Source organism: Pseudophryne corroboree, chromosome 6 (genome assembly GCF_028390025.1).
Source record: "Pseudophryne corroboree isolate aPseCor3 chromosome 6, aPseCor3.hap2, whole genome shotgun sequence".
Classification (NCBI taxonomy): domain Eukaryota; kingdom Metazoa; phylum Chordata; class Amphibia; order Anura; family Myobatrachidae; genus Pseudophryne; species Pseudophryne corroboree.
In genome coordinates this window covers 50,013,862-50,028,254 of record NC_086449.1, presented here as the reverse complement: position 1 = coordinate 50,028,254, position 14,393 = coordinate 50,013,862, and the positions used below count along the sequence as shown (strand labels likewise).

Sequence of the window (14,393 nt, the reverse complement as noted above, 5' to 3'; positions counted from 1 at the left end):
TTCAAATTAACTGTGTAGTAACTACAGTATACCCGCTACAGGTCTTTCCTCTGGTCTCTTATATCTCCGTATTCTTTCTCTAAAACCTTTTATTTCTCTGATGTCCTAGTGGATGCTGGGTACTCCGTAAGTACCATGGGGAATAGACGGGCTCCGCAGGAGACTGGGCACTCTTAATGAAAGATTAGGTACTATATCTGGTGTGCACTGGCTCCTTCCTCTATGCCCCTCCTCCAGACTACAGTTTGAATCTGTGCCCGGCCAGAGCTGGATGCACCCTAGGGGCTCTCCTGAGCTTCCTAGAAAAGAAAGTATTTGTTAGGTTTTTTATTTTCAGTGAGATCTGCTGGCAACAGACTCTGCTACGTGGGACTGAGGGGAGAGAAGCGAACCTACCTGCTTGCAGCTAGCTTGGGCTTCTTAGGCTACTGGACACCATTAGCTCCAGAGGGATCGAATACAGGCCCCGACCTCGGTCGTCCGGTACCGGAGCCGCGCCGCCGTCCCCCTTGCAGAGCCAGAAGACTGAAGAGAAAGTTGAAAATCGGCGGCTGAAGACTTCTGTCTTCATTAAGGTAGCGCACAGCACTGCAGCTGTGCGCCATTGCTCCCTTAACACACCACACACTCCAGTCACTGTTGGGTGCAGGGCGCTGGGGGGGGGGGGTGCTTCCCTGGGCAGCAATTAGATTACCTTTTTGGCACAAATAACACATAATACAATGTATAACACTGTATATGTGTATAAACCCCCGCCATTAACATTATAAAAAGCGGGAGAGAAGCCCGCCGCTGAGGGGGGCGGGGCTATCTTCCTCAGCACACCAGCGCCATTTTCTCTTCACAGCTCCGCTGGAAGGACGCTCCCCAGGCTCTCCCCTGCAGTAAAGAAATCTACCAAACAAATGGATGATCGGGCGCTTTCAGGTGCTGTGTCTCTAATGCTGCTGCTATAACAACTTGGAGGTAGTCACACCCCAACCATACATCAAAGAAAACCAAGGAAATAAATAGCAGCGCTACTGGAAATGTTATATAAAGATTCTAATATTCAATTTAATAAAACATAAATTTAGGCCTCAATAAAACATTGGATCCACGATCCATATATAACATTTTAAAACATGACAAATAGTAAAATTAGCATGTATGGGTCAATAAATTGTGGCTGCCTGTCACATTAATATCCGTTCCTATTATTAAATCTGGATTATATAGCAGATGGAGACAGACTAACAATGTAGTCACACCAGTACACATTACCCAAAGGCCGCTAGAGGTGTAGTCCCTTAAGAGTGTCTCTGATATTTTGACTCAAAAACCAGCCAGGTTTGGGATCCTCATTTAGTGCGGTGTCCTCTTCATAGAGATGGGGTAAATGGTGTTCCTGGTTTTTAGATGCTTGTCCCGTTTTTTTCTGCAGATGGCAAAGTCCAGTTTGGTCCGGATATGTTTATGGCAGCAACAAATATCACGATTGATGACCCAGGTAGCCTCCTCCTGACGCGTTTCGCTGCGAGCAATGCAGCTTTATCAAAGGTGACTTAGGTAGGCAACTGGCAGGATATTTATACCTTAGGTAATTAGTAAACTCTAAGCAGCTGTTTCACTCAATCCTTCAATTTATCCAATTTCTCATAAAAACAATCAAATTAATCCTTCTATAAATTAGATTATATTCCTAGGACAGACTCAGACATCTAGATTCTATTTTTAAGAAGAATTGAATCCAAAAACAGATATATTTATTATGATCAGACCCCTACCTATTGTAGTACTTCCGGGTCACGGGGGCATCAGTTTTCATAACAAGTATCTATTCTATCCTTATCTTTCCTTATAGCATGGACATAGGGGTTTCTTTTCCCTCTGGTAACGACACAGCCTCACTTTCATCAGCCTAACACCCATATAGAAAATTAAGCTAAGATCCGAAGTCAAATACTCCGATCCCGTATTTCCGCCCTGTGGAGCGCATTTGCGTTCCACCATTCTGTGTGGCGGAACATGTCACTAAAACAACATCCGTCTAGCGGATCATGTGTCCCTCATTTCCCTGGTGACTATGGGAATTGTAGTTTAGTGTAAAGTGACTAGGAAGACGGGGTAATCTTTCCCGTTGGTATGACAACCCGCGATCGGCTCCTTCAGTTTCTTAAAACAATAATGTGTAAGCCTATTGTTGGAACAATTAGGAGGAGATATATTTTCTTATTGCAGATACACCTTATTTCAAAAAAATAATTTTGATAATGTTTATAAAGGTCAGTCCCTATCCAACTCATTTCTCAGCTTCTATACTTATGTTGCTGTATCTACAGTTGTTCTTCACCCATTGTTATTTATGTATCTTATTTTATTATCCATAGAGAAAAGCCAGAACGGATGGAAAGAACACAAGAACATGAGGAACGTGAACTCGCACACTCTCCTCCTCAAAGACACATCTATCAATACAGACACTTCCATAAAGTCTATACACCACAAAGAAACAGAATTACTTTGATATACTTCTAATTTAAATATCTCATTCCTTGTTCTTTTTATCCTTATTTTTATTTGTGTTATTATACGTATAATTTATCCTCATATTTCTCTTCTCCAATAAGAGTACTAATATTTATATTTTTACATATGGAGACAGAGAGGGAGGAGGAAAGGAAAAAAAAAAAGGGGAGGATGGGAAGGAGGGAGAAAAAAGAAAGGGAAAGGAACAGAAGAGAAAGGAAAGGAATACAGGGAAGAAGAAAGAAGGAAGTCGACTACATCCCAATATATGGGATACAATGTATCCACAGAGAACTTTTCTTGTAGTAGATGGGATTTACTATATATAATTTATGCGTCCCAGTCTTATCACCATCACAGATGTTTTTTGGAAAAAAGCCACTGATTCTCGCTGTCTATGATCGCTGGATGATAAAGGGCAGTAATAATACATGTAAATTCAGGCTTGTTTTGCTTGTATTTATATTGCCCTTTATATCCAGCACACAAATGGAGTGAAAATCTGTGGCTTTCAAATTAACTGTGTAGTAACTATAGTATACCCGCTACAGGTCTTTCCTCTGGTCTCTTATACCTCTGTATTCTTTCTCTAATACCTTTTATTTCTCTGACGTCCTAGTGGATGCTGGGTACTCCGTAAGTACCATGGGGAATAGACGGGCTCCGCAGGAGTCTGGGCACTCTAAAAGAAAGATTAGGTACTATCTGGTGTGCATTGGCTCCTCCCTCTATGCCCCTCCTCCAGACCACAGTTAGAATCTGTGCCCGGCCAGAGCTGGATGCACCCTAGGGGCTCTCCTGAGCTTCCTAGAAAAGAAAGTATTTGTTAGGTTTTTTATTTTCAGTGAGATCTGCTGGCAACAGACTCTGCTACGTGGGACTGAGGGGAGAGAAGCGAACCTACCTGCTTGCAGCTAGCTTGGGCTTCTTAGGCTACTGGACACCATTAGCTCAGAGGGATCGAACACAGGCCCCGACCTCGGTCGTACGGTACCGGAGCCGTGCCGCCGTCCCCCTTGCAGAGCCAGAAGACTGAAGAGAAAGTTGAAAATCGGCGGCTGAAGACTTCTGTCTTCATTAAGGTAGCGCACAGCACTGCAGCTGTGCGCCATTGCTCCCTTAGCACACCACACACTCCGGTCACTGTTGGGTGCAGGGCGCAGGGGGGGGGGGGGGTGCTTCCCTGGGCAGCAATTAGATTACCTTTTTGGCACAAATAACACATAATACAATGTATAACACTGTATATGTGTATAAACCCCCGCCATTAACATTATAAAAAGCGGGAGAGAAGCCCGCCGCTGAGGGGGGCGGGGCTATCTTCCTCAGCACACCAGCGCCATTTTCTCTTTACAGCTCCGCTGGAAGGACGCTCCCCAGGCTCTCCCCTGCAGTATACAGTACAACAAGGGTAAAAAAGAGAGGAGGTGCACATAAATTTAGGCGCAATATTGTGTATATAAGCAGCTATTGGGAAAAATCACTCAGTAATAGTGTTAATCCCTGTATTATATAGCGCTGTGGTGTGTGCTGGCATACTCTCTCTCTCTGTCTCCCCAAAGGACTTTGTGGGGTCCTGTCCTCAGTCAGAGCATTCCCTGTGTGTGTGCGGTGTGTCGGTACGGCTGTGTCGACATGTTTGATGAGAAGGGTTACGTGGAGGCGGAGCAGGAGCCGATAAGTGTGATGTCGCCCCCTACGGGGCCGACATCGGAGTGGATGGATATGTGGAAGGTATTAACCAACAGTGTCAACTCCATACATAAAAGGTTGGATGATGTAACAGCCTTGGGACAGCCGGCATCTCAGCCCGCGCCTGCCCAGGCGTCTCAGAGGCCATCAGGGGCTCAAAAACGCCCGCTACCTCAGATGGCAGACACAGATGTCGACACGGAGTCTGACTCCAGTGTAGACGAGGATGAGACAAATGTACAGTCCACAAGGGCCATCCGTTGCATGATTACGGCAATGAAAAATGTTTTGAACATTTCTGACATTAACCCCGTTACCATTAAAAAGGGTATTATGTTTAGGGAGAAAAAGCAGCCATTAACTTTTCCCCCATCTGATGAGTTAAATGAATTGTGTGAAGAAGCGTGGTGTTCCCCTGATAAGAAACTGGTAATTTTATAAGAAGTTACTGATGGCGTACCCTTTCCCGCCAACGGATAGGGTACGTTGGGAAACATCCCCTAGGTGGCACTGCCGTGTCAGGATACGGCCGCCTTAAAGGAGCCTGCAGGTAGAAAGCAGGAGGCTATCCTGAAGTCTGTATATACACACTCAGGTACTATACTGAGACCTGCAATTGCTTCAGCATGGATGTGTAGTGCTGCAGCAGCTTGGTCCGATACCCTGTCAGAGACAACATTGATACACTCGACAGGGACACTATTTTGCTAACCATAGAGCATATAAAGGACGTAGTTTTATATATGAGAGATGCACAGAGGGATATTTGCCGACTGGCATCGAGAATTAATGCAATGTCCATTTCTGCGAGGAGAGTATTATGGACTCGGCAGTGGACAGGCGATGCTGATTCTAAAAGGCACATGGAGGTTTTGCCTTATAAGGGTGAGGAATTGTTTGGGGACGGTCTCTCGGAACTGGTATCCAAAGCAACAGCTGGAAAATCGACTTTTCTACCTCACGTTCCCTCACAGCCAAAGAAAGCACCGTATTATCAAGTACAGTCCTTTCGGCCTCAGAAAGGCAAGCGTCAGAGGCGCATCCTTTCTGCCAAGAGGCAGGGGTAGAGGAAAGAAGCTGCATCAGACAGCCAGTTCCCAGGAACAAAAGTCCTCCCCTGCTTCTACTAAGTCCACCGCATGACGCTGGGGCTCCACAGGTGGAGCCAGGTGCGGTGGGGGCCCGTCTCCGGAACTTCAGCGACCAGTGGGTTCGCTCACAGGTGGATCCCTGGGCCCTACAAGTGGTATCTCAGGGATACAAGCTGGAGTTCGAGGTGACTCCCCCTCGCCGTTACCTCAAATCAGCCTTGCCAACTGCTCCCAGGGAAAGGGAGGTAGTACTGGCGGCTATTCACAAGCTGTACCTTCAGCACGTGATAATTAAGGTTTCCCTCCTTCAACAGGGACGGGGTTACTATTACACAATGTTTGTGGTACCGAAACCGGACGGTTCGGTAAGACCCATTCTAAATTTAAAATTCTTGAACACTTATCTGATTAAGTTCAAGTTCAAAATGGAATCGCTCAGGGCGGTTATCGCAAGCCTGGAAGAGGGGCATTTTATGGTATCACTGGACATCAAGGATGCCTACCTGCATGTCCCCATTTACCCACCTCACCAGGAGTACCTCAGGTTTTGTGGTACAGGATTGTCATTACCAATTCCAGACGTTGCCGTTTGGTCTGTCAACGGCACGGAGGGTATTTACCAAGGTAATGGCCGAAATGATGATACTCCTTCGGAAGAAGGGAGTTATAATTATCCTGTACTTGGACGATCTCCTTATAAAGGCGAGGTCCACGGAACAGTTGTTAGCCAGCGTAGCACTATCTCGGGAAGTGCTGCAACAGCACGGCTGGATTCTGAATATTCCAAAGTCACAGCTGATTCCTGCGACGCGTCTGCTGTTCTTAGGCATGATTCTGGATACAGAACAGAAGAAGGTTTTTCTCCCTGTGGAGAAGGCCCAGGAATTGTCATCTCTGGTCTGGGATCTCCTGAAACCAAAGCAGGTGTCGGTGCATCATTGCATGCGGGTCCTGGGAAAGATGGTGGCTTCATACGAAGCAATTCCCTTCGGCAGGTTCCATGCAAGGATCTTTCAGTGGGATCTGTTGGACAAATGGTCCGGATCGCATCTTCAGATGCATCGGTTGCTCACCCTGTCCCCGAGGGCCAGGGTCTCTCTACTGTGGTGGCTGCAGAGTGCCCATCTTCTCGAGGGCCGCAGATTCGGCATACAAGACTGGGTCCTGGGGACCACGGATGCAAGCCTCCGAGGTTGGGGGGCAGTCACTCAGGGAAGAAACTTCCAAGGACAGTGGTCAAGTCAGGAGACTTCCCTACACATAAATATTCTGGAACTAAGGGCCATTTACAACGCCCTGAGTAAAGCAGAACCCCTGCTTCAAAACCAACCGGTGCTGATTCAGTCAGACAACATCACGGCAGTCGCCCATGTAAACCGACAGGGCAGCACAAGAAGCAGGATGGCAATGGCAGAAGCCACAAGGATTCTTCGATGGGCGGAAAATCACGTGCTAGCACTAGCAGCAGTGTTCATTCCGGGAGTGGACAACTGGGAAGCAGACTTCCTCAGCAGGCACGACCTCCACCCGGGAGAGTGGGGACTTCATCCAGAAGTCTTCACACTGATTGTAAATCGTTGGGAACGGCCAGAGGTGGACATGATGGCGTCCCGCCTCAACAAAAACCTAAAAAGATATTGCGCCAGGTCAAGGGACCCTCAGGCGATAGCTATGGACGCACTAGTGACACCGTGGGTGTACCAGTCGGTTTATGTGTTCCCTCCTCTTCCTCTCATACCCAAGGTACTGAGGATAGTACAAAAGAGAGGAGTAAGAACAATACTCATCGTTCCGGATTAGCCAAGAAGAACTTGGTACCCAGAACTACAAGAAATTATCTCCGAGGACCCATGGCCTCTGCCTCTCAGACAGGACCTGTTACAGCAGGTTCCCTGTCTGTTCCAAGACTTACCGTGGCTGCGTTTGACGGCATGGTGGTTGAACGCCGGATCCTAACGGAAAAGGGCATTCCGGATGAAGTAATTCCTACGCTGATAAAAGTTAGGAAGGATGTGACAGCAAAACATTATCATCGCATATGGCGAAAATATGTTGCTTGGTGTGAGGCCAGGAAGGCCCCTACGGAGGAATTTCTGCTGGGTCGATTTCTGCACTTCTTCCAGTCAGGAGTGACTATGGGCCTAAAATTGGGATCCATAAAAGTCCAGATTTCGGCCCTGTCTATTTTCTTTCAAAAAGAACTGGCTTCACTGCCTGAAGTTAGACATTTGTTAAGGGAGTGCTGCATATTCAGCCCCCTTTTGTGCCTCCAGTGGCACCTTGGGATCTCAACGTTGTTTTGGATTTCCTAAAATCACATTGGTTTGAGCCACTTAAAACCGTGGAGTTGAAGTATCTCACCTGGGAGGTGGTCATGCTGTTGGCCTTGGCTTCGGCTAGGCGTGTGTCAGAATTGGCTGCTTTGTCATGTAAAAGCCCATATCTGATTTTCCATATGGACAGGGCGGAATTGACGACTCGTCCCCAATTTCTCCCAAAGGTGGTATCAGCGTTTCATTTGAACCAACCTATTGTGGTGCCTGCGGCTACTAGGGACTTGGAGGATTCCAAGTTGCTGGATGTAGTCCGGGCCCTGAAAATCTATGTTTCCAGGACGGCTAGAGTCAGAAAGACTGACTCGCTGTTTATCCTGCATGCACCCAACAAGCTGGGTGTTCCTGCTTGAAAGCAGACTATTGCTCGCTGGATCTGTAGCACTATTCAGCTTGCACATTCTGCGGCTGGACTGCAGCATCCTAAATCAGTAAAAGCCCATTCCACAAGGAAGGTGGGCTCTTCTTGGGCGGCTGCCCGAGGGGTCTCGGCTTTACAACTTTGCCGAGCTGCTACTTGGTCGGGTTCAAACACTTTTGCAAAATTCTACAAGTTTGATACCCTGGCTGAGGAGGACCTTGAGTTTGTACATTCGGTGCTGCAGAGTCATCCGCACTCTCCCGCCCGTTTGGGAGCTTTGGTATAATCCCCATGGTCCTTACGGAGTACCCAGCATCCACTATGACGTCAGAGAAAATAAGAATTTACTCACCGGTAATTCTATTTTTCGTAGTCCGTAGTGGATGCTGGGAGCCCGTCCCAAGTGCGGACTCTCTGCAATACATGTATATAGTTATTGCTTAACAAAAGGATTATTGTTATGAGCCATCTGTTACATGAGGCTCAGTTGTTATTCATACTGTTAACTGGGTATAGTTATCACAAGTTGTACGGTGTGATTGGTGTGGCTGGTATGAGTCTTACCCTGGATTCCAAATCCTTTCCTAGTAATGTCAGCTCTTCCGGGCACAGTTTCCTTAACTGAGGTCTGGAGGAGGGGCATAGAGGGAGGAGCCAGTGCACACCAGATATAGTACCTAATCTTTCTTTAAGAGTGCCCAGTCTCCTGCGGAGCCAGTCTATTCCCCATGGTCCTTACGGAGTACCCAGCATCCACTACGGACTGCGAGAAATAGAATTACCGGTGAGTAAATTCTTATTATTACTACTATTACTGTTTAGTAAAATGGTGCAAGTAAAACACTGGTCATCTGTATCCCATAGCAACCAAATGATAACACTTGTTTGTTTGCTGGCACTAGACAGCTAATAGCTGATATCTGGTTGCTATGGGTTACGGCGCATGCTTGTTTTTCACATCATGTAATAAGTCCCAAGTTGTGCACATTGTGTACCAGGCTAATAGTAAAGTTCCTTCACAATAAATGAAACTAGTATGACAGTAATAATATACATGATACCTTAACATAGGGGGTCATTCAGACCTGAACGCAGCTGTACATCTGTACGCAGCGGCTGCATTTGGGTGGTCTGCGCACAAGTACTGGCCGCAGTGCACGTGTGACCATTCTCGTGGCTGCATCCAGGAGGGATGTGGCCACAAGATGATTGACAGCAGCGACCACTGTGGGGTGGGGACGCAGCATTGGGGGGCATGATGTCGCATGCAGCTGCTCCAATTTAAAAAATGGTGGCTGACCACCTGACAGCGCAGACAGGCTGCGCTGCTGGGGGTCAGTCTTAGTTTCATGCATCTGCAATCTAATTGGGGACGCGTCAGGAGGCAGACCATCACACATACCGGGCAGCCTTGTCCTGTGCTGGGCGGCCCCCAGCATGTGAGGAGATGGGCGCAGATCTGGCTGCATATATCTCTGAATCAGGTCCATAGTACTCAGTGATGTAACTCAGACAGATCTGTCCTGTACGTAGACTGAAGGACCATGTACAAATAATGGGCCGGATGTAATGCGAGACGGACGGAGCTCTGAGACTGCTTTTGCCTTGTAAACATTTGCTGTTGTGAAATAACGTATGAGTGGGGACGGAGTCTCAGAGCTCTGGCCGTCTCCAAACCATTACATCCGGCCCCATATCTGTAATAACCATACATGTTACTAGCAGTTGTCCCCATAACGGGTGTACTACGATATACCGGCGCTTAGGATACCGGCTCCCAGCATATCTGCGCCAAGATCCTGACCGCCGGTATGCAGAGCGCCGGGATCCTGACAGCTGGGATATCGAGGGCCTCCCCCCATAACACTCATTGTATAAAACGATTTCATAAATACTAATACTTTTGTACATTCCTCTTCTACATTTTAGAAGATAGACCCAGGAGAGATACTTAGGTGATCATGTAACAATGACTATCTGGCAAACAATATTAAATCCTCAAAGATCATTTATCATTATTACTACTCAGCAAATAGATTATTTATATCATTTTATAGCTGTGGATGAAATATAAACACAGGGTCTTCCTGCCAATCAGGGATTGCTCTGTAGAAGGAACGATACTTAGTATTCCCTGCTTTGCTGCTGTCTTTCCTTGTCTCCTGTCCTCACGAGGAATAACTTGGAGTAAAACAATCCCCCTGCCGCACAGCTTAGCCAGTGTCGATGGTTATTCAGTAAGGATTGTAGTAACGATCCTCTGTGCAGTTTCCTGATGGGGAACCGGCACATGTGTAATACCTATTCTGTTCATGTGCAGTACAGGTCCTGCGATCCACTTCCACCTCGTGCTGAAGCTGCTGCCACAAGTCATGGCCGAGACGATGAAATGCCAAGGCCGATGCCCAATGTCATAGTAGAGAGCATGTAAAATCCAAAAAACAAAAGTTCAGTAAAAATCAAAATTGAAAGCGTCTGATGAGAAGCGTAAACTTGCCGATATGCCATTTATGACACGTAGTGGCAAGGAACGGCTGAGGCCCTGGCCTATGTTCATGGTGGTTCAGATTCACATGAGGATGGAAGCACTCATTCTCTCGCTAGAAAAATGAAAAGACTTAAGCCGGCAAAAGCACAGCAAAGAACTGTGCGTTCTTCTAAATCACAAATCCCCAAGGAGAGTCCAATTGTGTCGGTTGCGATGCCTGACCTTCCCAACACTGGACGGGAAGAGCTTGCGCCTTCCACCTTTTGCACACGCCCCCTGCAAGTGCTGGAAGGAGCACCCGCAGTCCAGTTCCTGATAGTCAGATTGAAGATGTCAGTGTTGAAGTACACCAGGATGAGGATATGGGTGTTGCTGGCACTGGGGAGGAAATTGACAAGGAGGATTCTGATGGTGAAGTGGTTTGTTTAAGTCAGGCACCCGGGGAGACACCTGTTGTCCGTGGGACGAATATGGACATTGACATGCCTGGTCAAAATACAAAAATAATCACCTCTTCGGTGTGGAATTATTTAAACCCAAATGCGGACAACAGGTGTCAAGCCGTGTGTTGCCTTTGTCAAGCTGTAATAAGTAGGGGTAAGGACGTTAACCACCTCGGAACATCCTCCCTTATACGTCACCTGCAACGCATTCATCATAAGTCAGTGACAAGTTCAAAAACTTGGAGGTCCACTGACCACTAAATCTCTTCCTCTTGTAACCAAGCTCCTGCAAACCACACCACCAACTCCCTCAGTGTCAATTTCTACCTAACACAGGAAAGCCAATAGTCCTGCAGACCATGTCACTGGCAAGTCTGACGAGTCCTCTCCTGCCTGGGATTCCTCCGAGGCATCCTTGAGTGTAACGCAGTAGGCTGCTGGCACTGCTGTTGTTGCTGCTGGGAGTCGATCGTTATCCCAGAGGGGAAGTCGGAAGACCACTTGTACTACTTCCAGTAAGCAATTGACTGTCCAACAGTCCTTTGTGAGGAAGATGAAATATCACAGCAGTCATCCTGCTGCAAAGCGGATAACTCAGGTCTTGTCAGCCTGGGTGGTGAGAAACGTGTGTCCGGTATCCACCGTTAATTCACAGGCAACTAGAGACTTGATTGAGGTACTGTGTCCCTGGTACCAAATACCATCTAGGTTCCATTTCTCTAGGCAGGCGATGCCGAAAATGTACACAGACGTCAGAAAAAGAGTCACCAGTGTCCTAAAAAATGCAGTTGTACCCAATGTCCACTTAACCACGGAAAAGGCTAAGAATTCCGAGCCCACCCGCTGGCGGTGATGCAGAGCAGTCTGGAGCGAGTGCTGACATCTGGTCCGGACTGAAGGACCTGCCAACGATTACTGACATGTCGTCTACTGTCACTGCATATGATTCTGTCACCATTGAAAGAATGGTGGAGGATTATATGAGTGACCGCATCCAAGTAGGCACGTCAGACAGTCCGTACATATACTGGCAGGAAAAAGAGGCAATTTGGAGGCCCTTGCACAAACTGGCTTTATTCTACCTAAGTTGCCCTCCCTCCAGTGTGTACTCCGAAAGAGAGTTTAGTGCAGCCACTCACCTTGTCAGCAATCGGCGTACAAGGTTACTTCCAGAAAATGTGGAGAAGATGATGTTCATCAAAATGAATTATAATCAATTCCTCCGTGGAGACATTCACCAGCATTTGCCTCCAGAAAGTACACAAGGATCTGAGATGGTGGATTCCAGTGGGGATGAAGAAATAATCTGTGAGGAGGGGGATGTACACAGTGAAAGGGGTGAGGAATCGGAGGATGATGATGTGGACATCTTGCCTCTGTAGAGCCAGTTTGTGCAAGGAGAGATTGATTGCTTCTTTTTTGGTGGGGGCCCAAAACAACCAATCATTTCAGTCACAGTTGTGTGGCAGACCCTGTCGCTGAAATGATGGGTTGGTTAAAGTGTGCATGTCCTGTTTATACAACATAAGGGTGGGTGGGATGGCCCAAGGACAATTCCATCTTGCACCTCCTTTTTTCTTTAATTTTTATTTGCAACATGTGCTGTTTGGGGACTATTTTTTGAAGTGCCATCCTGCCTGACACTGCAGTGCCACTCCTAGATGGGCCAGGTGTTTGTGTCGGCCACTTGGGTCGCTTAGCTTAGTCATCCAGCGACCTCGGTGCAAATTTTAGGACTAAAAATAATATTGTGAGGTGTTCAGAATAGACTGAAAATGAGTGTAAATTATGGTTATTGAGGTTAATAATACTATGGGATCAAAATGGCCCCCAAATTCTATGATTTAAGCTGTTTTTGAGGGTTTTTTGAAAAAAAACACCCGAATCCGACAAACTTTCAGGGAGCTTTTGGCAAAACGCGTCCGAATCCAAATCACGGCCGCGGAACCGAATCCAAAGCACAAAACCCAAAAAATTTCCGGTGCACATCTCTAATTTCTATATAACATTAGTAGCAATATATTTTGGGAAGTTTTGCAAGTATTGAAACTAACATTGCTGTCTGCAATATGGGGTTTCTTGTTTGAAATATATATTCACTGTGATATTTATTTTCTTCTCACTCAGCACAATATTAATGATGAATACAATATGCAATAAAAAAATTCAAATGCAATTCAACCTTGTGTGAATTCATCCCTAAAGTATGATTTTGGTGTATTAAATGTTATTTTATTGTGAATCTTGGATTGTCTGCATCTTGTAGGCACTACCTATATTTATCGAATGTGCTGTTTTCCATACCATTACAGCATTAACAGACTCATTACTGACACCAGATACTTTAATTAAAGAAATGTGTTTAACTACAGAAAGATTACTAACGATTCTTACCTTTAACAGCAGCAGCACACTATGGATGAGTGCACACCAGTACAGATAAGAGGACCCTGCTGTGTGTGATCATGTGCTGCTGTCTCTCTCTCCTGTCAGGGGGTTCTCACAAGGGAGGATAATGAGAGTTGTCAGCAGTGACTCCTCAGCAGCTACAGCAAATCACTATTTTTGCAAACAAACTCCTTAGTGTCACCCCCTGGCATAATCTGAATAATCTGGAAGTTTTGACCTACAAGGCAGGGCAGCAGGAGATTTATGACTGAAGTGGGAGCCTGAAGTAGGTGAGTGCAAAATTGAGTGGTGGAATCTTGAGGTTCCACTTACAGTAAAAGTCCCAGTCACAGGTGAGCAGAGTGCAATCTGTAACAGGTGTAGGTAGCCAGCAGCAATTTCCTGACAAGATAACGGCCTTATATTGTGGGTTATTTGATCAGTTATTAAATCAGGGAATCAGTAGAGACTGAAAGTCCTGTATTATGTATGTTTCTTATCACACCATTCGGTTCCCAGAGCTGTCATCTGACCAATTCTCCCCCTACTTAGAAAGCAATGGGTCTGTGGTCACTCAGAATGGCCGCTACAACTGAGACTGTATCAGGATGATAGGTCAACACTCAATAGGTCAACAGGCCTCTGATGGGTTCAAAGGGTCGACATGACAATAGTTAGTTTTTCTTCAACTTTTTCTTAATTTACAATCAATGTCACAAATGATTACCTGTAGTAAGCCCGAAATATGGCTGGTGAAGCGTTTCTACTAATGATGGTCACATACTGTAAGGTTAAACAATGAAAATAACCCCTTAAAAAAAAAGTGTCAAGCATTTATGTGTCCACCTTTTTACCTGTCAACCTTATATACTGTCTACCTTTAACCTGTTGACATTTTGAACATGTTGACCTTATACCTATTGACTGTCCGCTTAATTACTGTAGATCTTTTAATCCACACTCACTGACACGCTGGAGATGGGTTTGTTTCTCCGGCAGGGTCCACAGGTTATCCACAGGATAACATTGGGATATGATGTCGCGACAGAGGATTGGTACCAAAGATCACAAGCTTTCAGGCCTCCCAGG

At 46.2% G+C, this 14,393-nt stretch overlaps 1 protein-coding gene across 1 annotated transcript in view; it reads left to right on the top strand.

Annotated features, from left to right (window-relative positions):
• LOC134936070 (gastrula zinc finger protein XlCGF17.1-like) overlaps positions 1-14,393 on the top strand; it is a 392,476-nt gene that overhangs the window by 186,690 nt on the left and 191,393 nt on the right. The gene's annotated exons all lie outside the window — the stretch shown is intronic.